This window comes from Thunnus albacares, chromosome 5, assembly GCF_914725855.1.
Source record: "Thunnus albacares chromosome 5, fThuAlb1.1, whole genome shotgun sequence".
Taxonomy (NCBI): Eukaryota; Metazoa; Chordata; class Actinopteri; order Scombriformes; family Scombridae; genus Thunnus; species Thunnus albacares.
Window position 1 is genome coordinate 5058277 of NC_058110.1, and position 23746 is coordinate 5082022.

Below are 23746 nucleotides of genomic sequence, written 5' to 3' on the forward strand. Positions count from 1 at the left end.
TGTCTAGATGTAGAGACAGTTTGATGGTGATGCACTCAAATTTGTCCCAACAGCTTTGCTGACCCACGTTGTATTGAAATTTGCCATATGAAGGCATTCCTGCATGACAAAATACGCAAAGCAACAGAATGAATGTTATATTTTACATATAAGCTTTTTATCAAAAATAATATATTCAGATATAACCCCTTTGTAATCACTAACATTTTGATTAGTAACTGTAATTCAATTGCATATTTATTCTCAGTAACTGTGACGGATAACAATTACATTTATTTTGTAATTTAATTACATAATGCTGTTACATGTAAATAGTTACTGCCCAACACTGTGTGTGTGTGTGTGTGTGTGTGTGTGAGTGAGTGTAAGCATTCCTGCAACATGCCTTACTGTCTCTTTCCAGTCACACTGTACCTGCAGTGCTGCATGTGTGTGTGTGCTGATCTGTGTGTTTGTGAGTCGCACAGTGTTGTCAGTGTGGGCACTTTAGAGTCTGTACACTCATCTGATCCAGCTTGGTGAGCAGACAGAATAATAGGGTTGTGTTGTAGAACAAAAAACGATGAGCTCCTTCAAACTCTGTCTCTCTGACAGAACAGTCCTATCGGGGCAAACTGCTACTACCAAGACCAAACACCAAAAATTCCCTTGTTTTTTCCCCCTCCTGTTTCACTACTCCTTCCCCTCCTCCTCCCTATGATGCGGTTAAAGTTCCCTGGGGACCATTACTTTAGCTGGCGTGTGAAATGGCCCCGGAGATGAATGCTTTTTCTGCATTACCTGGTGGCTGGGGAGAAGCAATGGATACAGTGTACAGATCCCGCAGACACTTTTTAATCTGGGAGAGAGAGCTCTCTCATCCAAGCCAGCTACAAGATTGAAAAAAGTAAATGTAAACAGAGAAGGGAGAGGCCAGAAGGCAAAGATGAGGAAGCAAAAAAAAAAAAAAAAGAAAAGACGGAGGAGTGACAAAAAGAGTAAGATGTGTGATTGTATTTTTAATTACTACCACTGGAGAAGAAAGACTATGACTTTGGGTAATACCTTACCGTAGGAAGACATTGACTTTCAATTTGGCTTTAACCCTAATTGTGCCGGACTAGCTGGACCAACTGCCAGTCCCTGAGCACCTCATGAACAAGGAGACCAAACTGTGGGTGGGGGGCCTCTGTCCGTAAACAGGAATTAGCTCACATTATGTGTCCACACTGAGGAGCTGGAGCCAGAGGAAGCAGATGCTCTCAGAGGTCAATGACCATACCAATTGGTTAAGTAGCAAAATGCAAATCAAAACACAAACAGACTCAGGGACCCAGCTCATATGTTATTCACAGCCACTGTGAAGCAGCCAGTGACCTTGTACATTTTCAAGCTAAATTAAAACCACAATGACAATCTTGTGAAAGAAAGAAAGAATAAAGCTTTTTAAAGATAGGTGTCTACAGGTGCATATCTGAACAAGAATATGGACTTGCAGTGGCAGACTTTATTGTTTTTATTGTTGTCCACCATTGGACATCGGATATATATATATATATATATATATATATATATATATGTATGTGTACATATACATGTACGTTTGGCCTAAATTTTAAATTTATACAAAGAAGGAAACGTAATATGAGGGAAATATCCCTCCTGTTTTTCAGTGCTGGGCAAGTTACTTAAAAATTGTAACTAATTGCTGATTACAGATTAGTCATTGTAAAAGTAATTAGGGCCTGAGTCCCAAAGGGGCGAAGATCCTATTGTATTTTGTGTGTTTGTTTGTTTCTTTTTCGTCTTCTTCTTCTTTCTTTATTATTATGCCACTTCAGCCCTTAATTTGATCCCCTAAACATGCTCAAAAACTCACCAAATTTGGCACACACATCAGGTCTGGTGAAAAATTTGATAAAATGTAAAAATGATCCCCCAAAGTGCCAAAATGTGCTCTATAGCGCCACCTATGTATCTAATATGGCTGCCATAGCCCGTAGGAATGTCGTAGAGAGATCAAACCAAAACTATTATTCGTCTCATCAAGACTTACAAATCATACACAGACACCCCTGACCTAAATCCAACAGGAAGTCCGCAATATCAAAGTACGACTTTGCGCCAATTTTGGACCCCCAAGAAACGCTATCCCCTCCTAGGGCGTTAATGGTATCGGCTTCAAACTTGAAGACATGACTTATGACACTGTGCTGAACAAAAGCTGTTAAACACTTTGTAATAACTCCATCGGTTTAGATATTGTAAGCCCTGAAAGTTGTAGTGCCACATCACACCTTACAATGTAAACCAATGGGGAGGCAATCTCTAGGCATGAACTTTGTGTCAAACAAATGGTTGAATGCTCATTGAGTGAGAGTGACAGTTTAGTGATAAAGTGCTCCAGAAAAATAAAATCAAAACTAAAATTTGTAGCTCTGTACTGCAGTTTTTCCTTAATTAGGTCCCAAGCACCTAGCAGAGCAGAGTATTTTTCTGTGTCCAGCTGCAGTTACTTATTGTCTCTACATACCTGACAGTACACATTTCAATCAAACTTTGACCAGGTCATGTGGATTAAGTCTTTACTTTTCTAAAAATAAACTTGATGAAAATTAGGAAATTAATTTGTTTTACACACAAACTCATCAAGCATTTTCAATTTACTAATTGAAATTCAAGTGAATGGGCCCAAAACTTGCATAATTTTGATGCCACAGGTGTGAGCAAGACAGACATGTCTCACCCTGCAGAAAATTCTCATCCTCACACCATTGAGATTTGATGCTTCGCCATGACAGAGGAAGTTGTTATAACTTTATTGTACATGCTCCAGTCTGCACCAAACTTTACATGTTTGATAAGAGTCCCAGCCTGAACATGTCTACATGACAATATTCCGTCAGTAATACAAACTGGCTGAATAGTGCCCCCTAAGAAATCAGCGAAGCAGCCCCAGCAGCAGGCAAAACAGTGGACAAAGGAAGTGATGTTTATCTCCTTCTCGCATTGTCTGAAAACAGCCCGGGTCTGAAGACATCTACATGCCCATGACAGAAGACCTTCGATTGCATCGTGGCCCAACGTGCATGGAGGTGCGAGGGCCCGTTCATCGCTGCTTGCAGCTTTTATTACATTATTTATTACTCAGCAGCAAAAATAATGTGTTATATTACTCGTTATTTTACTTTCATTACTCAGCCGTCAGATCCATCAAAGTTGCCCTTTTAAACAACACAAAGTCCTCCACACCCACACACTGCATCTCATTTAACACATGTAGAAAATGAAACATTTGTGTTTTAGCAAGTGGGCAGGACACAATTTGGAAGGATTTACTGACCATCCAACAGCTAGTGTTAGCGTAGCCTCGTTAACTGCACACAGCACTCCAGCAGTGCAGACCCCAACTGCATGATTCACACACCTTCCTATTCTGAACTAAACTAGCATCAGGTGACTCCTGAATGTGGGCGTACCCATGGCAAACATTACTAAGCCAGCTAAGTACACATGTCATCGCATTTCTCCTGCTCCAGAGCAATCTGTCTGCTCAACGCAGAGACCACACTGATATCAACCATCCATTAATCCGGTAAGACAGCGAGTATGCCAACCCTCAAGTGTAAAAGTAACAGAGCATTACTTGGATTAGTAACTGTAATATAAGTAGTGAATTTGAAATTGTAATCCCTTACACTACTCTACTACTCCCTTACACTACTGAAAAAAGTAACATACTGCCCAAACACTGCTGTTTTTATTGTAAAAATCTGTTGTTTTTTATTTTACTTGTACATTTTTATTTTTATTGGTTTTTTGGGGGGGGGGGTTGCCCTTTTTATTTGTATTAGCTGCTTTTGTCTTGTGTTGCATTATGGTTTTTCTGTATCGGAAAAGTTCATGGAGAAAAAAAAAGTCCCATTTGTTTCCCAGCCACTGAGGGTGCAGGCCAGAGTGTCTAATTAATATTCAATGTTGCATATTTGAGTGACAGGTAGTTGGCAAGGGAGATGCAGTATCAGCTTACTAACATGCAGTATTAGCTTAGTATGCTAGTAGCACGCTTCTGTAGTTGTAGCTTGCAGGCCAAGTTGTAGACACTATAGCAACTTTTTTGCGGACACCATCATCCAGTATGCCAACTAAGTGTCATAACATTTTTGGTATTTTATGCAAATTAAGTTTAACAAGACTAAGAGTCTACAGCTACATTAGCAGCTCTGTGAGGCTTTGTTTAGCCACAGGGGTGCTTTATGCTAAATGCTATTGTCAGCATTCTAATATATTCATAACCATGCTGATGTAGAGGAGGTATAATGTGAACGGTCTGTACCAAATGTCATAGCAATCCATTCAATAGATGTCAAGATATTTCACTCCTCAGTGATGCTAGAGGAAAAGTCAAGCGATCACCAAAGTCATTGTGAATGGCTGTAGAAAATTTCATGGAAATCCATCCAATAGTTGTTGAGATATTTTAGTATGAACCAAAGTAATTAAATTAATTGATTAATTAAAAGTATCTGAATGTATAGCATTGTAGCATCAGGAAATCTAATAATGTGCCTTTACACCTTAGCTGTGAATTTCCACTTAGACTCCTAAGAGCCCATTTCTATTTAGAATAAACAACTGCACTGCCAAACTCAGAATTGGCAGTAAGTCATATTAATGAAGGGGTAGTACTGGTGATGTTGGATGACATTGCTGCAACTCATTTAAAATGTCTTAATTATTTCAAATGGTTTCATTGTCTGTGACACACTGAAATACTCATATGTTTGTACACTGACCTTCGTGTAAAACTATAATTTTTCAATTCAGGAAACACGAAATGCAGATTGTTAGTTGTTGTCTTTTAATAATAAATAATAATACATTTTATTTGGAGGCGCCTTTCAAGTCACCCAAGGTCACCTTACAAGAAATAGAAGTATAAAAGAATTTAAAAAAAAAAACATCAATTAAAACAAAACATCAGCATAAAAACAGGTAAGGTGCACATTGTCCAGTTATAGAGAGTATGCCGGTTTGAACAGGTGAGTTTTAAGGTGGGACTTAAATGAGGTGATGGAATCTGACTGTCTTATATGTGGGGGGAGAGAGTTCCAGAGCCTGGATGCTGAGCAGCTGAAGGCTCGGGCATCCATGGTACTGAGGTGTGACATGGAGATGGATAAGAGTCCAGCAGAGGTTGAGTGGAGGGTGTGGGAAGGAGTGTATTCATGAAGGAGGTTGCAGAGGTAAGTAGGGGCTAGGTTGTGGAGAGCTTTATAGGTGAGGAGGAGGTTTTTGTAGTGAATGTGGTATTGTACAGGGAGCCAGTGAAGTTGGATGAGAACAGGGGTGATGTGGTCGGATGATTTGGTACAGGTGATGATCTGGGCGGCCGAGTTCTGAATCATTTGCAGTATGTTGATGAGTTTGGTGGGGAGTCCAGTGAGGAGGGCGTTGCAGTGGTCAATGCGGCATGTGACAACTGAGTGAACCAGGATTTCGGTGCTGGATTGGGACAGCGATGGGCAGAGTCAAGACATATTGCGAAGGTGGAAGAATGCAGTCAGGGTGATGTTTTGAATATGGGGTGCAAATTAGAGGGTGCTGTCCAGAATGACGCTGAGGCTCTTGACTTGTGGGGCAAAGGGTACAGGGAATCCATTGACGATGATGGGTGGAGCTGGGGTGAGTTGGGATTTGGTGAGGGTGGATTTGGAGTCGATGAGCAGGGCCTCGGTTTTATTGCCGTTCAGTTTCAGGAAGTTCCTGCTCATCTAGCTCCGGATGTCATCAAGGCAGGTGATGAGGGAGATGGGGGGGCGGTGGCAGTGGTGGGTTTGGAGGAGATGTAGACCTGTGTGTCATCGGCATAACAATGAAAAGGGACCCCATGGTGACGGAGGAGAGTGCCTAGGGGGAGGAGATAAATGATGAAAAGATGTGGACCCAAGACTGACCCCTGGGGGTCACCCAGTGAAACACCCAAACACCCAGACTTGTGGTTCTTTAATTGCACAAATTGGCCGTGAGGTATGATGTGAACCAGGAGAGTGCAGCACCAGTGATCCCAATGCCAGCCAGATGGTCTAGGAGCAGTGGGTGGGAGATGGTGTTGAATGCTGCGCTGAGGTGGAGGAGAATGAGAATGGTAAGTAGTACTGAGTCAGCTGCACGGAGGAAGTCGTTGGTGATTTTGACCAGGATTGTTTCAGTGCTATGTTTTGGACAGAAGCCGGATAGGAAGGGTTCATGGAGGTTGTTTGTGTCGAGGTGGGACTGTAATTGTGCGGCAACCACCCTTTCAAGTGTTTTGGCGATGAAGAGGAGGTTGGAAATGGGCTAGTAATGGTTAAAGTCAGCTGGTTCAGGACCGGGTTTTTTCAGGATGGGTGTGATAGCAGCCAGTTTGAGAGTGGGAGGTACAGTACCAGTGGTAAGGGAGGAGTTAATTATGTTGGTGATCATGGGGCAGATGGATGGCAGACAGGCTTTGACAAGGGAGGTGGGAAGAGGATTGAGCTGACAGGAGGTGGTTTTGGCTTTATGGATGTGTTCTGAGATGGTGTGTTCTGATACCGGGGTGAAGTCAGAGAGGGAGCTGATGAGAGGTTGGCCAGTGGTGATCATCCAGGGTGGATCATTTGAGGAGGTGCACGATGAGCCCATTTGTTGGTAGTAACCCCAAAGGTTAAAGTGGGAAGAAGCAGCAGGTCTGACGGGCAGCTGAGTGAAGTGGAGGAAGCACCGGGCCCATCGGGGTGACAGAGTCCATCGAGGGAAGCGCAGTCAGGCGGCGGAGGAGAAGGCTACATATCGGCTTCTCATAATCGGCAGAATTCGCAGATGCCGATGTTTCACTTTAGAGCTTTTATCAGCCGATACCGATGACATGCCGATAATATCGTGCATCCCTACTGACAAACACCACGAAGACCTGCAACAATATGGAAGCCTGCCTGACTTGATTAGACTGAATATAATTCTGACTGGATGACCTCCTAAAACTCAAAAAAAAAAAAGTAATGTAAAGGAAAATTACACATCCAGTGAAATCTGAAAATTACAAAACATTACCATGTGCAGAAAGTGCAACATTTTGCAGGAAAGGCAAAATCCTTTTCATTCAATATTGGCATAGTATCTCGATTCATTGCAGTGTAGAAATTTTAATGAAAATTTCATGTTATGCAAGTGACATAATTTTCACCATGCAACGATTGTTGTGTGGTTACCTCACTGGCTGACTTTTTATCCAGTTTTAGGGCATATTTTTGCCATACACTTTGTGGATCTTGGTTGTTTTTAACTGAATATTTTAACCAGATGAAGGATTTTAGTCATTGGATGTGGATCTTAAGTTGTTTTTCATGCGGTGACAACATGACTGCAGCTGGCAGCTTGGCTCCCAGCCGCATCGGATGTCTTCTGTCCACAAAACTGCATCAGAGAAACACTGAGTTTTGACGTGGGAAGTCCTGACCGGGAAGGCTGGCTGTGGATCACCATCTGTATGAGGAAAGACTTTACCCCTGGGAACAGTGTGGGGATTTCAGCTGCGCAAGTAACTTACCTGTGAATATAACTCCTGATTCCTGCTGCCTATGGACCTTGGACCTTGGTAAAAATGGCTATCACAGTAAGTTACGCAGTTTTTATAGAGACTATTGGGATTATTGTGTATTCTGGACTATCTACAGGTGATTTGCCGGCAGTGCCCAGATCAGACTAGCTTGGCTAGATTTGTTTGTCTTTAACCTGTGGTTAATCTAGCCAACCAACGTAAACAACTAAAATCATGGCTGTGTGGGGAAAATGCCTGCATAAATACTCACAGCTGAAAGACAACAAGAGGGCTGAAGGTGGAACTTAAGAAAAGGGATTAGTTAATCATGGTGTAGAAGGCAAGCCGATTCCTTTGGCTGATGTCCTGGCTTTAAAGGATGGTGGTGGTGGTGATGGTGTGGTTGATCCTTGGAGCTAAACCCATGTCCCAACCCTGCTCCACTCCCTGCCTCCTGGAGCTATGGGTCCTGGTCAGGAACAACAAAGGCCATGGTAAACATTCCATTTGGTCACCATCCCCAGTGGCTCTACAGCTGAACAATAAGTTCCAAGCCTTAGATGAGATGGACTGTCCATGTAGTGGTGCACAGAATTATGTCACATGGATCAATCCGTTGCCACACATTCAATGAGGATCTGCAGAATGCACAAATCACTTTAAGTTGACAATCGCTACATCACTGCCTCTATCTTGTACAAAGAGATTTTCTGATTTTTCTCAAAATAAACAATAATAAAATACCGCAAAGTCATAAAAATAAAAGATTACACCACCTCTCAAACAAATCTCAAAAACAGTCTTGGCTCAGCATAACACCATATTTCTTAATAAACAGTCATACAAAATACTAACAGGAGCGACAGTGGCTTCCTCACATGAGGGCTCCTTGTCCAGGCTCCTGCCCTGCACTCTGACTGCTACAATGGCAGGCGTACTGCCCAGAGTACCTAAATAACTTCACTAGCTTGCCTGCAGAATGCACAAATATCACTTTAAGTTGACAATCGCTACACAGCATTTTCTGCCTCTATGCTGTACACAGAGATTCTCATTATCTGATTTGGTCAAGCAAGATTTCCCTGTGACTCCCCCTGCACATACACTGCTCATGTAGCAACACTGATGCCTGCTGGTGATTTACTGTACCACTGCCTAACAATGACACTGGCAATGAATAACGTTATGCCATAAATTTTCAACTGAAATATTATGTATAAATATATATATATATATATATATATATATATATATAAATATATATATATATATATATATATATATATATATATATATATATATATATATATAACACACCACCTCCTCCCCATGAGGGGTGGTGTGTCTTCCTCAAACTCGGGTCCTCTACCATAGGCCTGGGAGTTTGAGGATTCTGCGCAGTATCTTAGCTGTTACCTAGGACTGGGCTCTTCTGGACAGAGACCTCAGGTGTCGTACCTGGAATCTGCTGGAGCCACTCTCCCAGTTTGTGGGTCACAGCCCCCAGTGCTCCGATTATCACTGGCACCACTGTTGCTTTTACTCCCCACATCTTTTCTAGCTCCTCTTTCAGCCCTTGGTATTTTTCAAGCTTCTCATGTTCCTTCTTCCTGATGTTGCTGTCGCTTGGGATAATAAATTCCACTTGGGCAGAGGACGTGTTCAACTAAAAATAACTTATTAAACAAAATATGAGAAAAAGAAACAAAAAAAAGGTAATTACCTAAAAATGTCAGCCACCAGGGCATAACCCAAGAATTATTGGCACAGGAAGGCGAACCAAAAAGGGAAGAAAGGGTTGGGGCTTACCAAGGCAGCAGGGATCAAACCAAGGCAGGCGAATTCACAACAAAAGAAAAACCACCTGTGACACAGCAAACCAGCAAACAAAATTGGGAGTGCGAAGGAAACCCACCACCGGGGGAGTGGACTGCTGATTGGGTCCCCAGCACCTGTGAAGTAAAAGAAAAGAAAATTAATATACAGCAAACAACAATGGTACAAAAGCCCTGGTGGTGACAATACAATCTAAAACAACTACATAGGCCCCAAATTAATATTTACAGAATATTGAAACACCAAAATAACCCAAATTGTTTCAATTCTTAACACAAATCAAAAAAAAAGAATAAACTAACTAAGTAAAGGGAATAATTATGTCAGTAAAAGAAAATACACGCAAACAATAAGAAAAACGACCTATTTAAAAAGGATTACAGACTGAGTGGCCAGAGCTGTACGCAGGAGTTACCATGCAGCTCAGTCAGCAGGACAGCTCACCCGCAAGGCATCAGCTGCGAAGCAGCAGCGGTGAAACAATAGCTGAAACAGCAATAACTGAGAAAATACCGAAGCAGCAGCCGTATTTAGGGGGTGGTGGCCAGTGCTAAGCCACGCACCTCTACAGCCTCTACAAAAAGGGCGCAAATGATTTTTATGTAGTGGCATGGAGAGCCACTACATCATACGGCCACATTAGCCATCACCAATTTGTCAGACTGGATCTGGAAGTCCCACAGGATCTTAGCTTGGTCATTCTCAACCACCTTAGGAGGTGTCTTCCATTCAGACCTTGGGACTTCCAGCCCATACTCAGTGCAGATGTTCCTGTGCACTATGCTAGCCACTTGGTCATGGCATTCCATGTACGCTGTTCCTGCCTGCATCTTACACCCCGCTATAATGTGCTGAACTGTCTCAGGAGCATCTTTGCACAGCCTGCACCTGGGGTCCTGTCTGGGATTCGCTTGGATGTTCTTGTAAAAGTCCTGAAAAGGGTATTTCTCTGAAAAATACATGGACACAAACTTTCCTCTGGTCAGCTCTGTAATGGCTGAAGTTAATCAAAGCATACTACAGTGAAACAAAACTATCAAAACAAAATATGATAACTCAGCTCATCCATACTGAAGTGGTTACACTAACTCCATCGATGACAGAGCTTAACTTAATTAATTACTTAATTACTCTACAATAAGTGGACATACTGCAATATTGATATTTTTCTGAACACTTCACACACATTCAACAAACCCGTGAATATAAAATGTTTCTACAAAAGGACTCATACCTGAAAAGGGGTGATATTTTTGTCTGGAGCCCTCTGGTGAATACAACTACTATTAGTACTGCCAGTGTTAGGGTGATATCATCAACATAAAACATAAGGAAACACAAAATCCGCTATTCTCTGCTGCAGCTGACAACAACATTTTAAACATAAGATAAAATGTAACATGAAAATGCTGGTAATGTACATTATTCCATCTGTTACACACTACCCTTCAAAATGAGATGTTGTCCTCAACATCATTACCTTTAACCTGAAGTTCTTGAATACCATCAAACATGTACAAAACACTGGTTTACAGACTGGAACTCTTTTGATACACCCAGTTCTTTTCACAGTCAGGAGAATGTGTATATCTCCAGTGTCTATAGGAGTGCCACAACTGCTCACAATACTTTTGAATTAACCACAGTCAGCTTTGTAACCAAGTCCTCAACTGTGCAATGTTTGTGACGTTAACAGCACTCAGCTGTGTGTTACATCCTCGAGCATGTGATGCGCATGAATTGTTCATGCATGTATGATCATCAATACTCGGTTTTGCTGCAAGTCTGTGAGTGTACAGTATTTTGAACAGTCTAAAGCAGATATCTATGGAGGACCACAAGGGTAACAGAAATTGTGATAAAGCATTTCTTTAATTAATAACTAATTGTACAATAAAAACAGGAGTTAATAAATTGGTTTACAAAGCCATTAATAAATCCATGAATAAAAACAGGAACTATAAAAATAATTAACAAATTAAATAATTATCCATCAATAAATTGTTCAAATTAAAAAAGGATTTATAAAAACAATTTTAAAACAGTTAATAAATACATCATTAAAAACACATTAATGAATTCCTAAATAAATGATGGAATTTCAAAATCAATTTGAAAATGCAGTTTTAAAAACAAATAACTGAATTTGCAAACTGAATTAAGAATACAGCAATCAGGCATTTGAAAGGGCAATTCCCTTATATTTTCCTTATCCTATTAGCTAATTGATTTGCTGAGTCATTTAGCTTCTCCATTTAACCACTCCACTTAGCCTTTTCTTGACACTCTGGGTCTTGCACTGGTAAGGGTAAAACAGTGCAAATTAGCCATGTAACAAGCTCTCCGATTCGCTATCACTTGGCATGTCATATGCTGAGGTATGACATGGATGTGGGAACGAGAAGGTGGTAGAGGAAGAATTGCGCATTTGAAGCACTAGAATGGAAGAAACAGCCTCAAACACAACTCTGACGAGGGTGCTTCAGCTAAGGGAAAACTTGGAAGCATCCAACCAGTGGCATTTAGAAGACGCTATTCAGGCTAAATTTAATGAAGTGGAGCATTTAATTTGCCGAAAGGGTAACATTTCAGTGATTCTGCCCTGTCTGGACATATAAAGAGACCAGTTACAGCTGCAGATCTCCCTTGGAATCCCATGCAGGGAGATAGCGAGACATTTCGATGTGTCTTTGAAAACTCTCCATCACAGAATGGCCCAGTGGGGATCAAGGTAAGAAACCTAGCTGTTTAGCTAGGTAAGGCTAACAACACCTAGCACTAACTGTCAGCCCATGCAAGTTGTTCTTAGAAAATATCATTTTCACTGACGGAGGAAAGATACTATGACAAAATAGTTTCCGCAGAAATTTAAATTTAAATATTGTTTATTCACCTTTTTTTCAACTTTGGTTCTAATAGCTGCGACTTTGTGTTTACTCAGACGAGATGACTTGAACAGCAATATCAGTGACAAGGAGTTGGATGTGACTGTGTCTGACATTCATCACCAATACCCCAGCACTGGCTACAAGATGATATTGGGTCACTTAAGATCAAGGAAACTTTTTGTCAAAAGTATGAGCACTTGACTCATTTGTACAATGTAATTGAACACAGACAGCAGAGTGATCAACACATTTCTTTCAACAAAAAACATTGTCCTTTTAATCTTGTTATAGATCATAGCTAATAATCTTGAAGTCAGAATGCCTTTAAATAGCCTATCCTCATAATTTATATGAACTGTAAAAGTAACATATACAACTGTATTTATGATAAACTTGTGGACAATGTATGCCACATCATGTATTAATGTAACTCTCCTTTCATAAAGGGACATGTGTTGGCATCATTAGGACATGCGGATCCTCAAGGGGTAGTGATGCGCAGGCTGTCACTACGAATCTTAAAGCGAAGATGTTACTCTGTAGCTCTCAACAGCATTTGGCATATTGATGGCAACCATAAGCTTATACGGTAGAACAGTTGCAATGCTTTCACAACTTCTGTTTATGGCAGTGAGTTGACTATAGATAATGGTGTATTTTGGTAGGAGGGTGTGGGTGAATGTGTAGTATGGACTCTCTAACAATTCAGGAATCTCACTTATTTCTGACTACTTAAGAGCAACAACTTCATTCACACTGTATTTATATGAGGGGTGTTCTGCATACTTTTTATCTAAAGGTGATCTGCATCATTCCTGGGGGATGACATTTCCTTCAACTTCCTTGATTAGTTATGGTCTTAATCTAAAATTTTGTACTTTGCCACACACATTTGCCACACTATCATGGGTGTTTCAATGCTACCTCTTCCAGAAAGTGGTTTAAACGACCTTCTTTTTCATATATGCAGATGGAGAGTGGTTGTGCATGGTGGTATTGATGGGTTTTCACAGCTCATCCTTTACCTGACTGCAGCGACCAACAACAGAGCCCAGACTGTCCTGGATAGTTGCCTGTCTGCAGTACAACAGTATAGTTTCCCTTCCACAGTCTGCCCAGATAAGGGAGGGGAAAACATTCTGGTGGCACGCTTCATGGCGACCAGACGTGGACTCAATAGGAACTCTCACATTGCAGGAAGAAGTGTCTACAATCAGAGGTGCTTGACACACCGATGAAGTAATTTGATAAGTTGAGTTTCTAGATATTTGCATTACAGTATTGCATTTTCTTTGCAGACATTTACTTGTTAATTACATAAATTACACAAATCAATAAAAATAAAAGTACATTCGGTTTTAAAATGACACTTGGAAAAATGATAATTATTATTATAAAAGGCTTCTATTCTCTTAGCATATAGTCTAATGAGTCCAGACATTACCACATTACTTTCTAATACTCGGAGTTAAAATATTTGAGACAGCCTATTTAAAATTCTTTTTGTCTGCCCTGGGGGTTATCAGTTATACAAGATATTCCTTGTATTCCTGCCCTCTCACAAAGCAAACAGACTTGGGATGAGATAAATGTAATTAATATAGGTTAAGTTGTTTTACTTTTAACACACACATTCATTTTGAACTGAAAGTGGAGGTCCATCAAGGAGCATCTGTGTAGCTTTACCTTCACATGATGGCTGTGTTTGTCTTAATTACCTTATAGGTAATTTGTATAAATATATATATAATGAACAACAGTTGGGAGTTATTTGAATTCATAATGTCATCTGTGTTTATCTTCTCGCATAAATAGAGGAACAGTAGTCATCGTCAGTTGTATCCATTTCTGGCCTCTTTAAAGCAAAATTTTCAATCCGAAAAATGAATGTATATTGCTGTGAATAGCATTTAAGCATGCACCTCACATCTAGTCATCAAGTTTGGTAAAGATGCAGACAATGCTTGGTAATGTGAATAGTGTGTTTTGTTGGGTCATCATCTGGCATATGTTTTAATTTTATATACAATGAAAAATTATATATCCCAATAGTTTTTAGTACTTATCAGCAGTGTGTCAATGAAAAGATGGCAATGACAAATGAATGGTGAAATGGACCCGCTAGTGTTTTTGACTAGCTGTTGTTTTGTTTTGTTTTATTTTTTGAACAGCTGTGGAGGGACTATACCTCTATACCATTTTTCTTCACCTGGAAGCTGAAGGGTGGCTTAATCCAGGCAAGGAGACAGACCTCTATGCTTTGCATAGATGTTACATGCCACATCCAGTCACATCTGCAACAATTCCAGAGAGCATGGAGAGCACCACCACTCCTTAAGATCAGCCAGAAACCAGTCCCCGCTGCAGCTGATGTTGAGCAAAGCAAGAGATGGGAACAGGACAAACTTTTGTCAGGTGATTTTTTTGATCAGTGTAGTGCCAAAATATGTAACCTTACCAGAAATAAATGTATCACTTTTACACCTAATAAACATTTAAATTCCAGGCAGATGACGAATGCAGAGTTGTGGAGAGGGTTGCAGAGACCTGTGACAGACGGAGTTCGCATTCCTGAGTTGGAGCTGTCCCGTGCCCTATCTGTGGCAGAAATGGCAACACTGCGAAATCCAACTGTACCATTGCCAGAGACAATACAAACTTAAATTGAGACAGTAAGCATTTTTCGAGAAATGCTGGATCATGTATGATTTGTCATACAGATAAAAGTACTGGTGATTGACTTGTAGTTAACAGCTGATATGATTAATATTTGTGAAAGTGGTCACTGATAGTGAGGATTTTACAAAAAAAAGACTGCAGTTCCCCTCACCTCTACCGAGCATTTCAGCATCTAACCACTTGTGTTAGGAGAAAAAAAATCCATTGTAAACTACCTGCCAATCATTGAACAGCAGACAAAGTTATCAAACCAGATATTATTTTGGGAAGACCAAAACAAATGGAGAGTGAATATTGAACAGGCATTCATCACGTGAAGAGAAATACCACTACAATTGGATAATGATATTGTTTTGTGTCTGCTGAATATGTAAATAAGCAGCTGCTTGCTATCATGTTCAACGTGTCGTTATAAGGTGATAATAAGTGAGTTTTGTTTACATCTTATTGTACTGCTGTGGCCAAAAAAAGTCTATTTGCCTGGTCTGTACATTCAGCATGGTTGTAGTGATTTGGTAGTTCCCAACAACCTGCATTCCTGTTCATATTACACATTAGCGTAATACAATGCAATAAAATGACTGAAAGAATTAATTTGTGTCAACATTCAACACCTCTTAAATATTACTTAAAATCTTAAATTCAACACATTTAGATCAGTGCACTATGAAATAGTGAAAATGAGAAACCTCAACATTTCTTTAAAACTTGCACAATGAAACTGGTGGCTGTCTAAGCTACACCAACAGTTGGTGCCCAAAGAAAAGCACTGCACATTTGTGCTTTGAATGAGTCAAAGTCTTTGTGGACTGGCAATCTTAAAAGAATGTTACATGTGTTTGCTTCTGGAAAAATCTTGCCCGACTATTCTGGAAGAATTTCAATTGTGGGCTGAAGGAGAAAGCCATTGGGAGGTATAGTAGAGGACCCAGATGCAAATTCCAGCACATTCTCCAAGGTCAAGGGGGCACATTCTCCTTCTAGAATGAAAATTGAGTTTTTTGTTGAGCATTTAAAATAATGTTTTTTTCATTCAAAACAATTATCCCACAGCAACTTGCAAGTTTTCTTTAATTAAACTTATGGCATTCTTTATGTTTAGAAAATCTCTTTAACATATTGTTCATATTACAACCCTTGGATGCCAGGACAGACAGGCCATCACATTCACATGATTAATTTAAAACTCCTTTCTGAATGCACAAATGTATGTATTATGGTTAACAGATGAGACTATGTAGATTTGGACTAACTTTTTTTTCACAGCAGCTATAATGAGTAAGGACAATGATTACAACCCAAGACAAATTATATTCCATTTAACAATTTAAAAAAAAAGCTTATTATATTGAGGATTTATTTTACAAGGGTTTAGTACCTTCAACATCGATTAGTCAATCTCCTGGAGGAGTCCAAGGGTGTTGAAGCCCTCCACCTGCACACACATTTGCATGTAAAATGTAAAAATCAACCAAAATATCAGCAACAACTAAGTACATCACTTTATTGCCTCTACTTTATGAAAATTTTGTTTCCACAGCATTTACTATATACATCACATCAAATATGAAGCAGCACCACTCTATGTTTTGTTTTAATGGAACTTACCAGTGCCTCCTATGTTGTGTATACTAGGGATGTGCATGGTAAGTTAGTTGACTAGAGCAACCGGAGGCCCATCAGCAAGTGCTTCTCATAATAAAGCGTAGAAAAATTCCAATCCAAATCTTTTATTGGCTGACATGGCAACACTTGCCAACAGCAGATACATCGTGCTGTGGGCCCTTGTCCATTACTGTGTACTGTTTAATCTGCCTTCAAAAAAGAAGTCAACAGCAGATTGCACCAGTGCATCCCTCTGCTTCAGTGTTGTGATGCTTCTGCAAGCTCCAACAATAGCAAGACTGTCCTCTTCTTTCTCTATTGCAGCTTTTGCATCTTCAACTGTTGTTGGTTCTTTAGTCTAGAATAGTTATGAACAATTATTGCCTTGAATGTAGCGTGAATGCTAGCACAATATACAATAGCTGTAGATCACACTGAGGTACTAAGAGACAGGTTTGATTTGATGATATATTCCTTATCAGTGTACACTGAAAGTAGGACTCGCCTTCAAAAGCCTCTCACTCACTTCCTCCAGTGTTGCAGGGTGAGTGAGCTGACTAAACAACCTCTGTGAGAAGAAATTTGGCGCCACGCCTCAATGAATTACACACACAGATATCATCCGTGTTATCTGTGTATACAGTTTTTTTTCCAAGGCTGTAAACAGAATATATTTAATTACTATAATGGAATGTCCAATGCTGAATGTTTCACCATTCATACCATACGCGTTTCAAGTTCTCTTGTCAGATGAGAAACTACAGTACTAATCCCCATAGAGATGCTGCTCCTACAGATTGTATGAGGATGTGTTGAGGACATTTTGTCACAATTTACCAGAACAAAACCACAACAACAACAATAATAAACAAGGATAAGTGAGATATCCACATAGGATTAAATGCTGGGTTTTCCCCACATGCAACTAAACTTAAAAGTGTTAAAAACTTCATAATCATCACATTTCAACACATAAATGGAATACATGTGAAATTACCATAAGTGTTAAGGGTCTATCTTTTGTCTGTCTCAGGTCCTTCATCAGCAACCTTAAATACTCTCGAGTGGGTCCACCACCATCTACTGCACCTTTAGCTGTTTGTTCATTATCAACAAAAACCACATCCAATCTGGCCTCTGGACTGAAATACTGCTGTCTGAAGGCCTGAAGGGTACTCCTCAGTACATTGTGGACATTGCCATTGTAGTCTCTGCATATGTTGATCTGATTGCTGGTGGGACATGAAGTTTGATCAATCCTCTCCCCAAGTCAGTTCAGAATGGTTATAAGGTCAGTCCTGTATAAGGATAAAATCAAACACTGAAAAAATAAGGGATTGAATGATAAAGCTGGCAATATTCTATCTTTACTTGTCAGCAAATCTCATAAAAACAAAAGGCTGGCTACTGTAGTTATTTGCAAACTCTGATCAAAGATGACAAAATGTTGATTTTGTTGGGGACTATTTTCAGCAGCAGTTTATTCCACACTTCCTGAGCTAGTTAGTACTTGTGGCATCAGGATGGTGTGTGTGGGATTCAGTCAAAATAAACTAATGTGTGTGTATGTTCATACTCGTAATGTCAGCCAATGTAACAGTGTAGTTTTTTAATATGTTTTTTAATAGTATGGACAACAATGGAGCTTTTTGGCACAGAGGAATAAGATATACCTGACTCAATACTTGGCTGGCTTTAGTCTTCTCATTTTTTGATAAAAAGAGTATAACATATCACTAGACACATCCTTATGTACAAGACATGTTACTAAAGACTAAAACCATGCATTTGCAAAACAACATACCTTTCAGGGGAGTAAGACCTGTCATGCCCAGGGGAAGACACAGGTGATGGCAAAGGGGGGCAAGTTAACTGGTTGTTGGAATTAGGAGGTTCGACTTGATTGTTGGAATCAAGTCCTGGGACAAACTCCAATGACAATGCAAGAGTGCTTGCATACACAAATAGCTAAAAATTACATTCTCTGATCGAAGTAAGCATGTGTTGGTATTAAATTATCCATTTAACCTGGTAGGATCAACTTATAACCACATAATTACTAAGATGACTTAGACAGAAGGTCTAAAGAACGCAGCCGGACTGCTTTCCAACAATATGGAAATTACATATAGACAGTAATAGTAAGACATTAATTTAATGAAGTGAGAACAACTGTGAGTAAAATGAAATTCAATTCAGAGTCAACACAAATCATATTGCCGAGTAGCTGAATGTTGTATAAGCTTTAGGTATATCAAAATAATTAACTCATAGTGATCAATATCACCACTGTCACTGTTATTAGTTGTTGTTGTTAGTTTGTTGTTGTTGTTAGTAATTTCTTTGTTTTCTGCAGTTAAAGCCTTGCAAAATATTCAACACAAAGGTTACACAGCTAAAAATCAAATCAAATCAAATCAAATTTATTTATAAACCACATTTAAAAACAACAACAGTTGACCAAAGTGCTGTGCAATCATGATAACAAAGGCCATGAAAACACGATTGAGACACAAAGACTGGTTTAAAAGACAAAAAGACATTTCTTGGTTTTAACACACCGGGTTAAAAGCCAAGGAATAAAAATTTTCCTATCTTAAAATTTTTATTTTAAGATAGAATTTAAAAACAGACAGTGTGGGAGCCAGTCTAATATGCAGAGGCAACTCGTTCCAGAGTTTGGGGGCTATAACAGCAAAGGCACGATCACCCCTGTGCTTCAACCTAGATCATGGTACAACTAAAAGCGACTGGTCAGCAGACCTGAGTGACTTTTATGGGATGTGTGGTTGTAAGAGGTCAGAGGTAGGTTGGAGCTAGTCCATTCAATGATTTAAAGGCAAACAATAAAATCTTAAAATCAATCCTAAAATGTACTGGGGGCCAGCGGAGGGAAGCCAGTACCGGGGTGCTCTCACTTGTGTGTTCCTGTCAAAAGACGAGCTGCAGCATTCTGGACCAGCTGACAGTCTTTGTTTTCCCTTAAGTTACCTAAAGGTTGTTAGTCTTATTTGGTCTTGGGTTCCTTCACTTCAAATGTTCCTTTAATGTTGTTTGTCAACTTTGAGTTTCTTTATGACATCAGTTGTGGTCAGTTTTTAAGTCTGTTTTGGGCCTAAGAAGAACAAAATAATCTAAGATCTCAGGAAAAATTTAAATAAAATAGAATGCTCCTTAGTTCGGTTCCCTTTGATTGGGTTCCTATTGCCCCCTTGGAATGGCGCAACATCCACATGTCAGCATCCTGCCATAATGACGGTATCCACGAGCAGTGATGAGGATCTGGATGGCAGATGAAGCAGCTCAACTCACAGATAGAATCGTCCCTCAGAAAAACACAAAACAGCCCTAACACAAGTGTGTAGAGCAGTTATCACACAATCTGAATTTCCTTTCAGTGTCCATCAAATTAGAATTACAAGAATTAAATCTGCACACACACAGAATTAAACCCTTACAATGACTAAAATAAACATGTCTATAATGCATTATAAATATACTTATAATGAGTCATAATCTGCTTCTAAGTATTCATAATGCTGTATAACAATGACCATAATACATTATGAAGCATTATATAATGACTTATAAAAGTATCATATCTATCATTTTATAATGCATTATCAATGCTTTTCACTCATCAGGCAATGAGAACCCCTGCCAGGCCAAAAAAGTATTTTTTAATGCCAAAAATAAGGCCAAATATCCATTCATTCAGAAATCAATAGCGTTTGGGAGCCTCTGTGCAGCGCTGTTCCAAAACATGAGTTAACCTCTGTGTTGTTGCCTGGGAAACTCTTGGTAGCGTAGCTCCTTTTAAGGAATACGGCAGTGTGTAATATGTGTGCGTAATGGGTGAGTGAGTAGCTGAGTGAGAGAGCGAGCGGCAGAAAAGTGATGTGAATGCGAGCGGAGCAGAGGAAAAGGTTGGCGATAAGTGGTCAGTCTGATAGTAAATGTACAGTACAGACTACAGTGTGTAAGTTAAGAAATGCTGCAGCTTGTCAAGACCGAGAAAAGTCATGTCTGTTTTTTCCCCAACTGCTGGAAAAGTTAAGGGGGTTAGCTCCACAGTTAGCAACAATGGGTTAGCCTAACCTGAAGACACTAGACAGAGAAATAGAGAACGGAGAAATGTCTGGCTGCTTAGTCTCCCGACTTTTACTCAGCGCAGCCCCAACCCCCCTGCCAACACAGGTGAAACACTAGTTACTCTAAGTGCATTAAAAGTTTTACAAGTAAAAAGAGTAATTTAATACAAGTCACACATATGAGTGGATACATATTTCTCTTCGCACAGAATTATTTTTAATAGCATATGTGATCAAACTGTCACACTGTACAGCCTTGTTATGTTATTCTGTTTTATATGTGTGTAATATATTCTAAAGTTTAATTATAATGAACCCTCTGGTTTCTTCAGGCCAGTCAGACAGTAACATAGAGCATCCGGTCAATTTTCAAAATAAAACACCCTGTGCAGACTCCCCATTGTATATCAATAATAAACATAATTAAAACAGACAAATTAAGAAACCATTTAACTACGTGGCCTACTTACCAATAGTACAAAAATCAAGGAAATGACCAAATCAACGAAGTCTGAGCAAGTTAACAAAATCGGGCAGTTTAGTTGCCCTGCTACTACAGTAATTACAGTAGCCTAAAGACGCTCCTTTGGCTTTGGCTAGGCTGCAGTAATTCCTTAAGTAGGAGTGCAACTGAATTTAAAAGGTGCTTGGCTTCCCTGTAGACAAAACGCTCTGCTTCTGAAACATTCCAGGTGGGATAGGACACCATGCAGAGGACAGAGCAAAACTGTGTTGGAGCTGAAACACGGCACACACACATGCCCGGTGGGATCCTGGTGTTGTAACTAACTTATAATCACATTTTCATGAATTATGACAGTGATTATTGATTTATTATAAAATCATTATGATGTTTTACAACTATGAGAATTATAATACACTGTGATCCTTGCAAAAAAATGTCATTGAGTGACCTGCAATTAAGTATTGTGATTATATACCTTATGTCATTATAAAATGCTTTGATGTGTTATGACTATTGTCATAAAGAGATATGAATATTTATGAGTGCTTATAACTATAATTATACAGTGTTTTAAGCAGATTATAACACAATATAAGAATGTTTATAATGCATTATGGACATGGCTTCATAGAAAGTGTTACCATAAACTTTTCTGAACTAAGTCTCTCTCCCTTTTTTGTACATAGACATTTAAGATACCTTCATCTGGCGTGATGCTGACATGTGGATGTTGCACCTTTCCAAGGGGGTAATAGGAACCAAATCAAAGGGGACCAAACTAAGGAGCATTCTATTTTATTTAAAATTTTCCTGAGATCTCAGATTATTTTGTTATTCTTAGGCCCAAAGTAGACTTATCTAACCACAACTGATGTCATAAAGAAACTCAAAGTTGACAAACAACGTTAAAGGAACATTTGAAGTGAAGGAACCCAAGACCAAATAAGACTAACAACCTTAAGGTAACTTAAGGGAAAACAAAGACTGTCAAGAACCGATAACTGATAATAAGTGCATTTTGGTCAAACAGAGGATACATTCAATTTGTGTATCAAGCACTGAGAGTTGAATACTTTTTTTTTTTAATTTACGGCAGTTTTTAGTTGTACATTCATTTGTTTTTAATTTTATTTTTTGTGGTATAACTGAGTTAAAGATTTGCATCAAACAAAGAAATGTTTTTTATAAAGAGATGCTTTGCATGTATAAAAAGAAGCTATCAGGAAAATGAAAAAGGACAGGATGCCTTTATAAATATATTTTCTATTATTTTCCTAAGTCAGCAGTCGTGTGTTTTGTTTGGCCTAGAGGTCTTTTCTCCTTGTAGCGGTATTAGAGATATTTTTCTCTTTTGAATTAGCCTGTTATTTCTATACTATTCTTGAATTTCATGTCGAATTTGGTTAAGTGTCAGTTTAATTTTCAGTAGTTTGTTTTTATTAGTTTTGTTTTTATCACAGATTGTTGGAGAACTTATCAAAGACTGTCAGAGAGGTTCCATCCATTATTATGTTAACCATAGGCGACACTTTGTGTACAGACAGGGTCTTATACACAACATATTGAGAGAGCCTGGTGTTCTTATAAGGAGAACATCTACCGCTTCGGGGGGAACCGAACAGCCACAGCTCTTAAGATGAACCTCAGATTCATCGAGTGGAACCACCAGAGTGGTTGGACATCAGAGTGTTTTTTAATGTGTAAAAGTAGCACAACACAAATGCTGTGTTTTCATGTCAGAAACCTTATATAAATTTAATTTCTTTGTTAATGTCTTGTTTCAAAATATAAAAGTGACATTTGTTGAGTGGTGTGAAGACATTATTATTAGGCCTCAATAAGGAAGCAAGGACTTTTAAAATGGGCAATTTGTAACTTGATTCTTGATTATGAAGTTGTATTTGTCGGTAACTAGTAATTTATGGTAGCTACAATTTTTAAAAATATATATATATAGATATATAGGAAATTGGTTACAAGGTTGGACTGATCTGCTGAAATTATACAGAAATTGGTGAGAATCTAAATGGTTAAAAATCATACTTCAGTTTACTGGCCTGCAGACTACTTGGAAATTAAGCTGCAACAGCTCACTTCAATTTAGCGGTCTGCTAAGTAGAAATTAGACAGAAACTAGTTGGAAGTTAAGCTGGTATGATCCACAGAAGTTAAGGAGAAATTACTTGGAAATTAGGCAGCAACAACTCACTTCAATTTAGGGGTCCACTCAGTAGAAATTAGACAGAAACTACTTGGAAATTAAGCTGCAACAGCTCACTTCAATTTAGGGGTCTGCTAAGTAGAAATTAGACAGAAACTAGTTGGAAGTTAAGTTGGTATGATCCACAGGAGTTAAGCAGAAATTACTTGGAAATTAGGCTGCAACAACCCACTTCAATTTAGGCGTCCACTCAATAGAAATTAGACAGAAACTACTTGGAAATTAAGCTGCAACAACTCACTTATTTGTGGTGAAATTTGAGGTAAATGCTGGGGTAATTTTGGGGTAATTTCAACAAAATTTCAAATAACTTACTTGCTTATTATATCTACTTACCATGAAAATTGAGAATTTTGAGGTAATTTCGGAGTAATTTCAAAGAAGTTATTTGCTAATTATCACCTAATTACCATGAAATTT

At 39.1% G+C, this 23746-nt stretch overlaps 1 long non-coding RNA gene across 3 annotated transcripts in view; it reads left to right on the forward strand.

Annotated features, from left to right (window-relative positions):
• The window catches only part of LOC122982143, a 20539-nt gene extending 4527 nt beyond the window's left edge, over positions 1-16012 (forward strand). The window contains exons 1-5 of one of the 3 annotated variants that reach the window (XR_006403401.1): positions 11536-12107; positions 12318-12451; positions 13235-13483; positions 14436-14679; positions 14771-16012. This is a non-coding gene — a long non-coding RNA (uncharacterized LOC122982143). Of the gene's footprint in view, positions 1-11535; positions 12108-12317; positions 12452-13234; positions 13484-14435; positions 14680-14770 lie in introns of those variants that run through there. The other 2 variants (XR_006403402.1, XR_006403403.1) reach the window with 2 other exon arrangements.
• The last annotated feature ends 7734 nt before the right edge of the window (positions 16013-23746 follow it).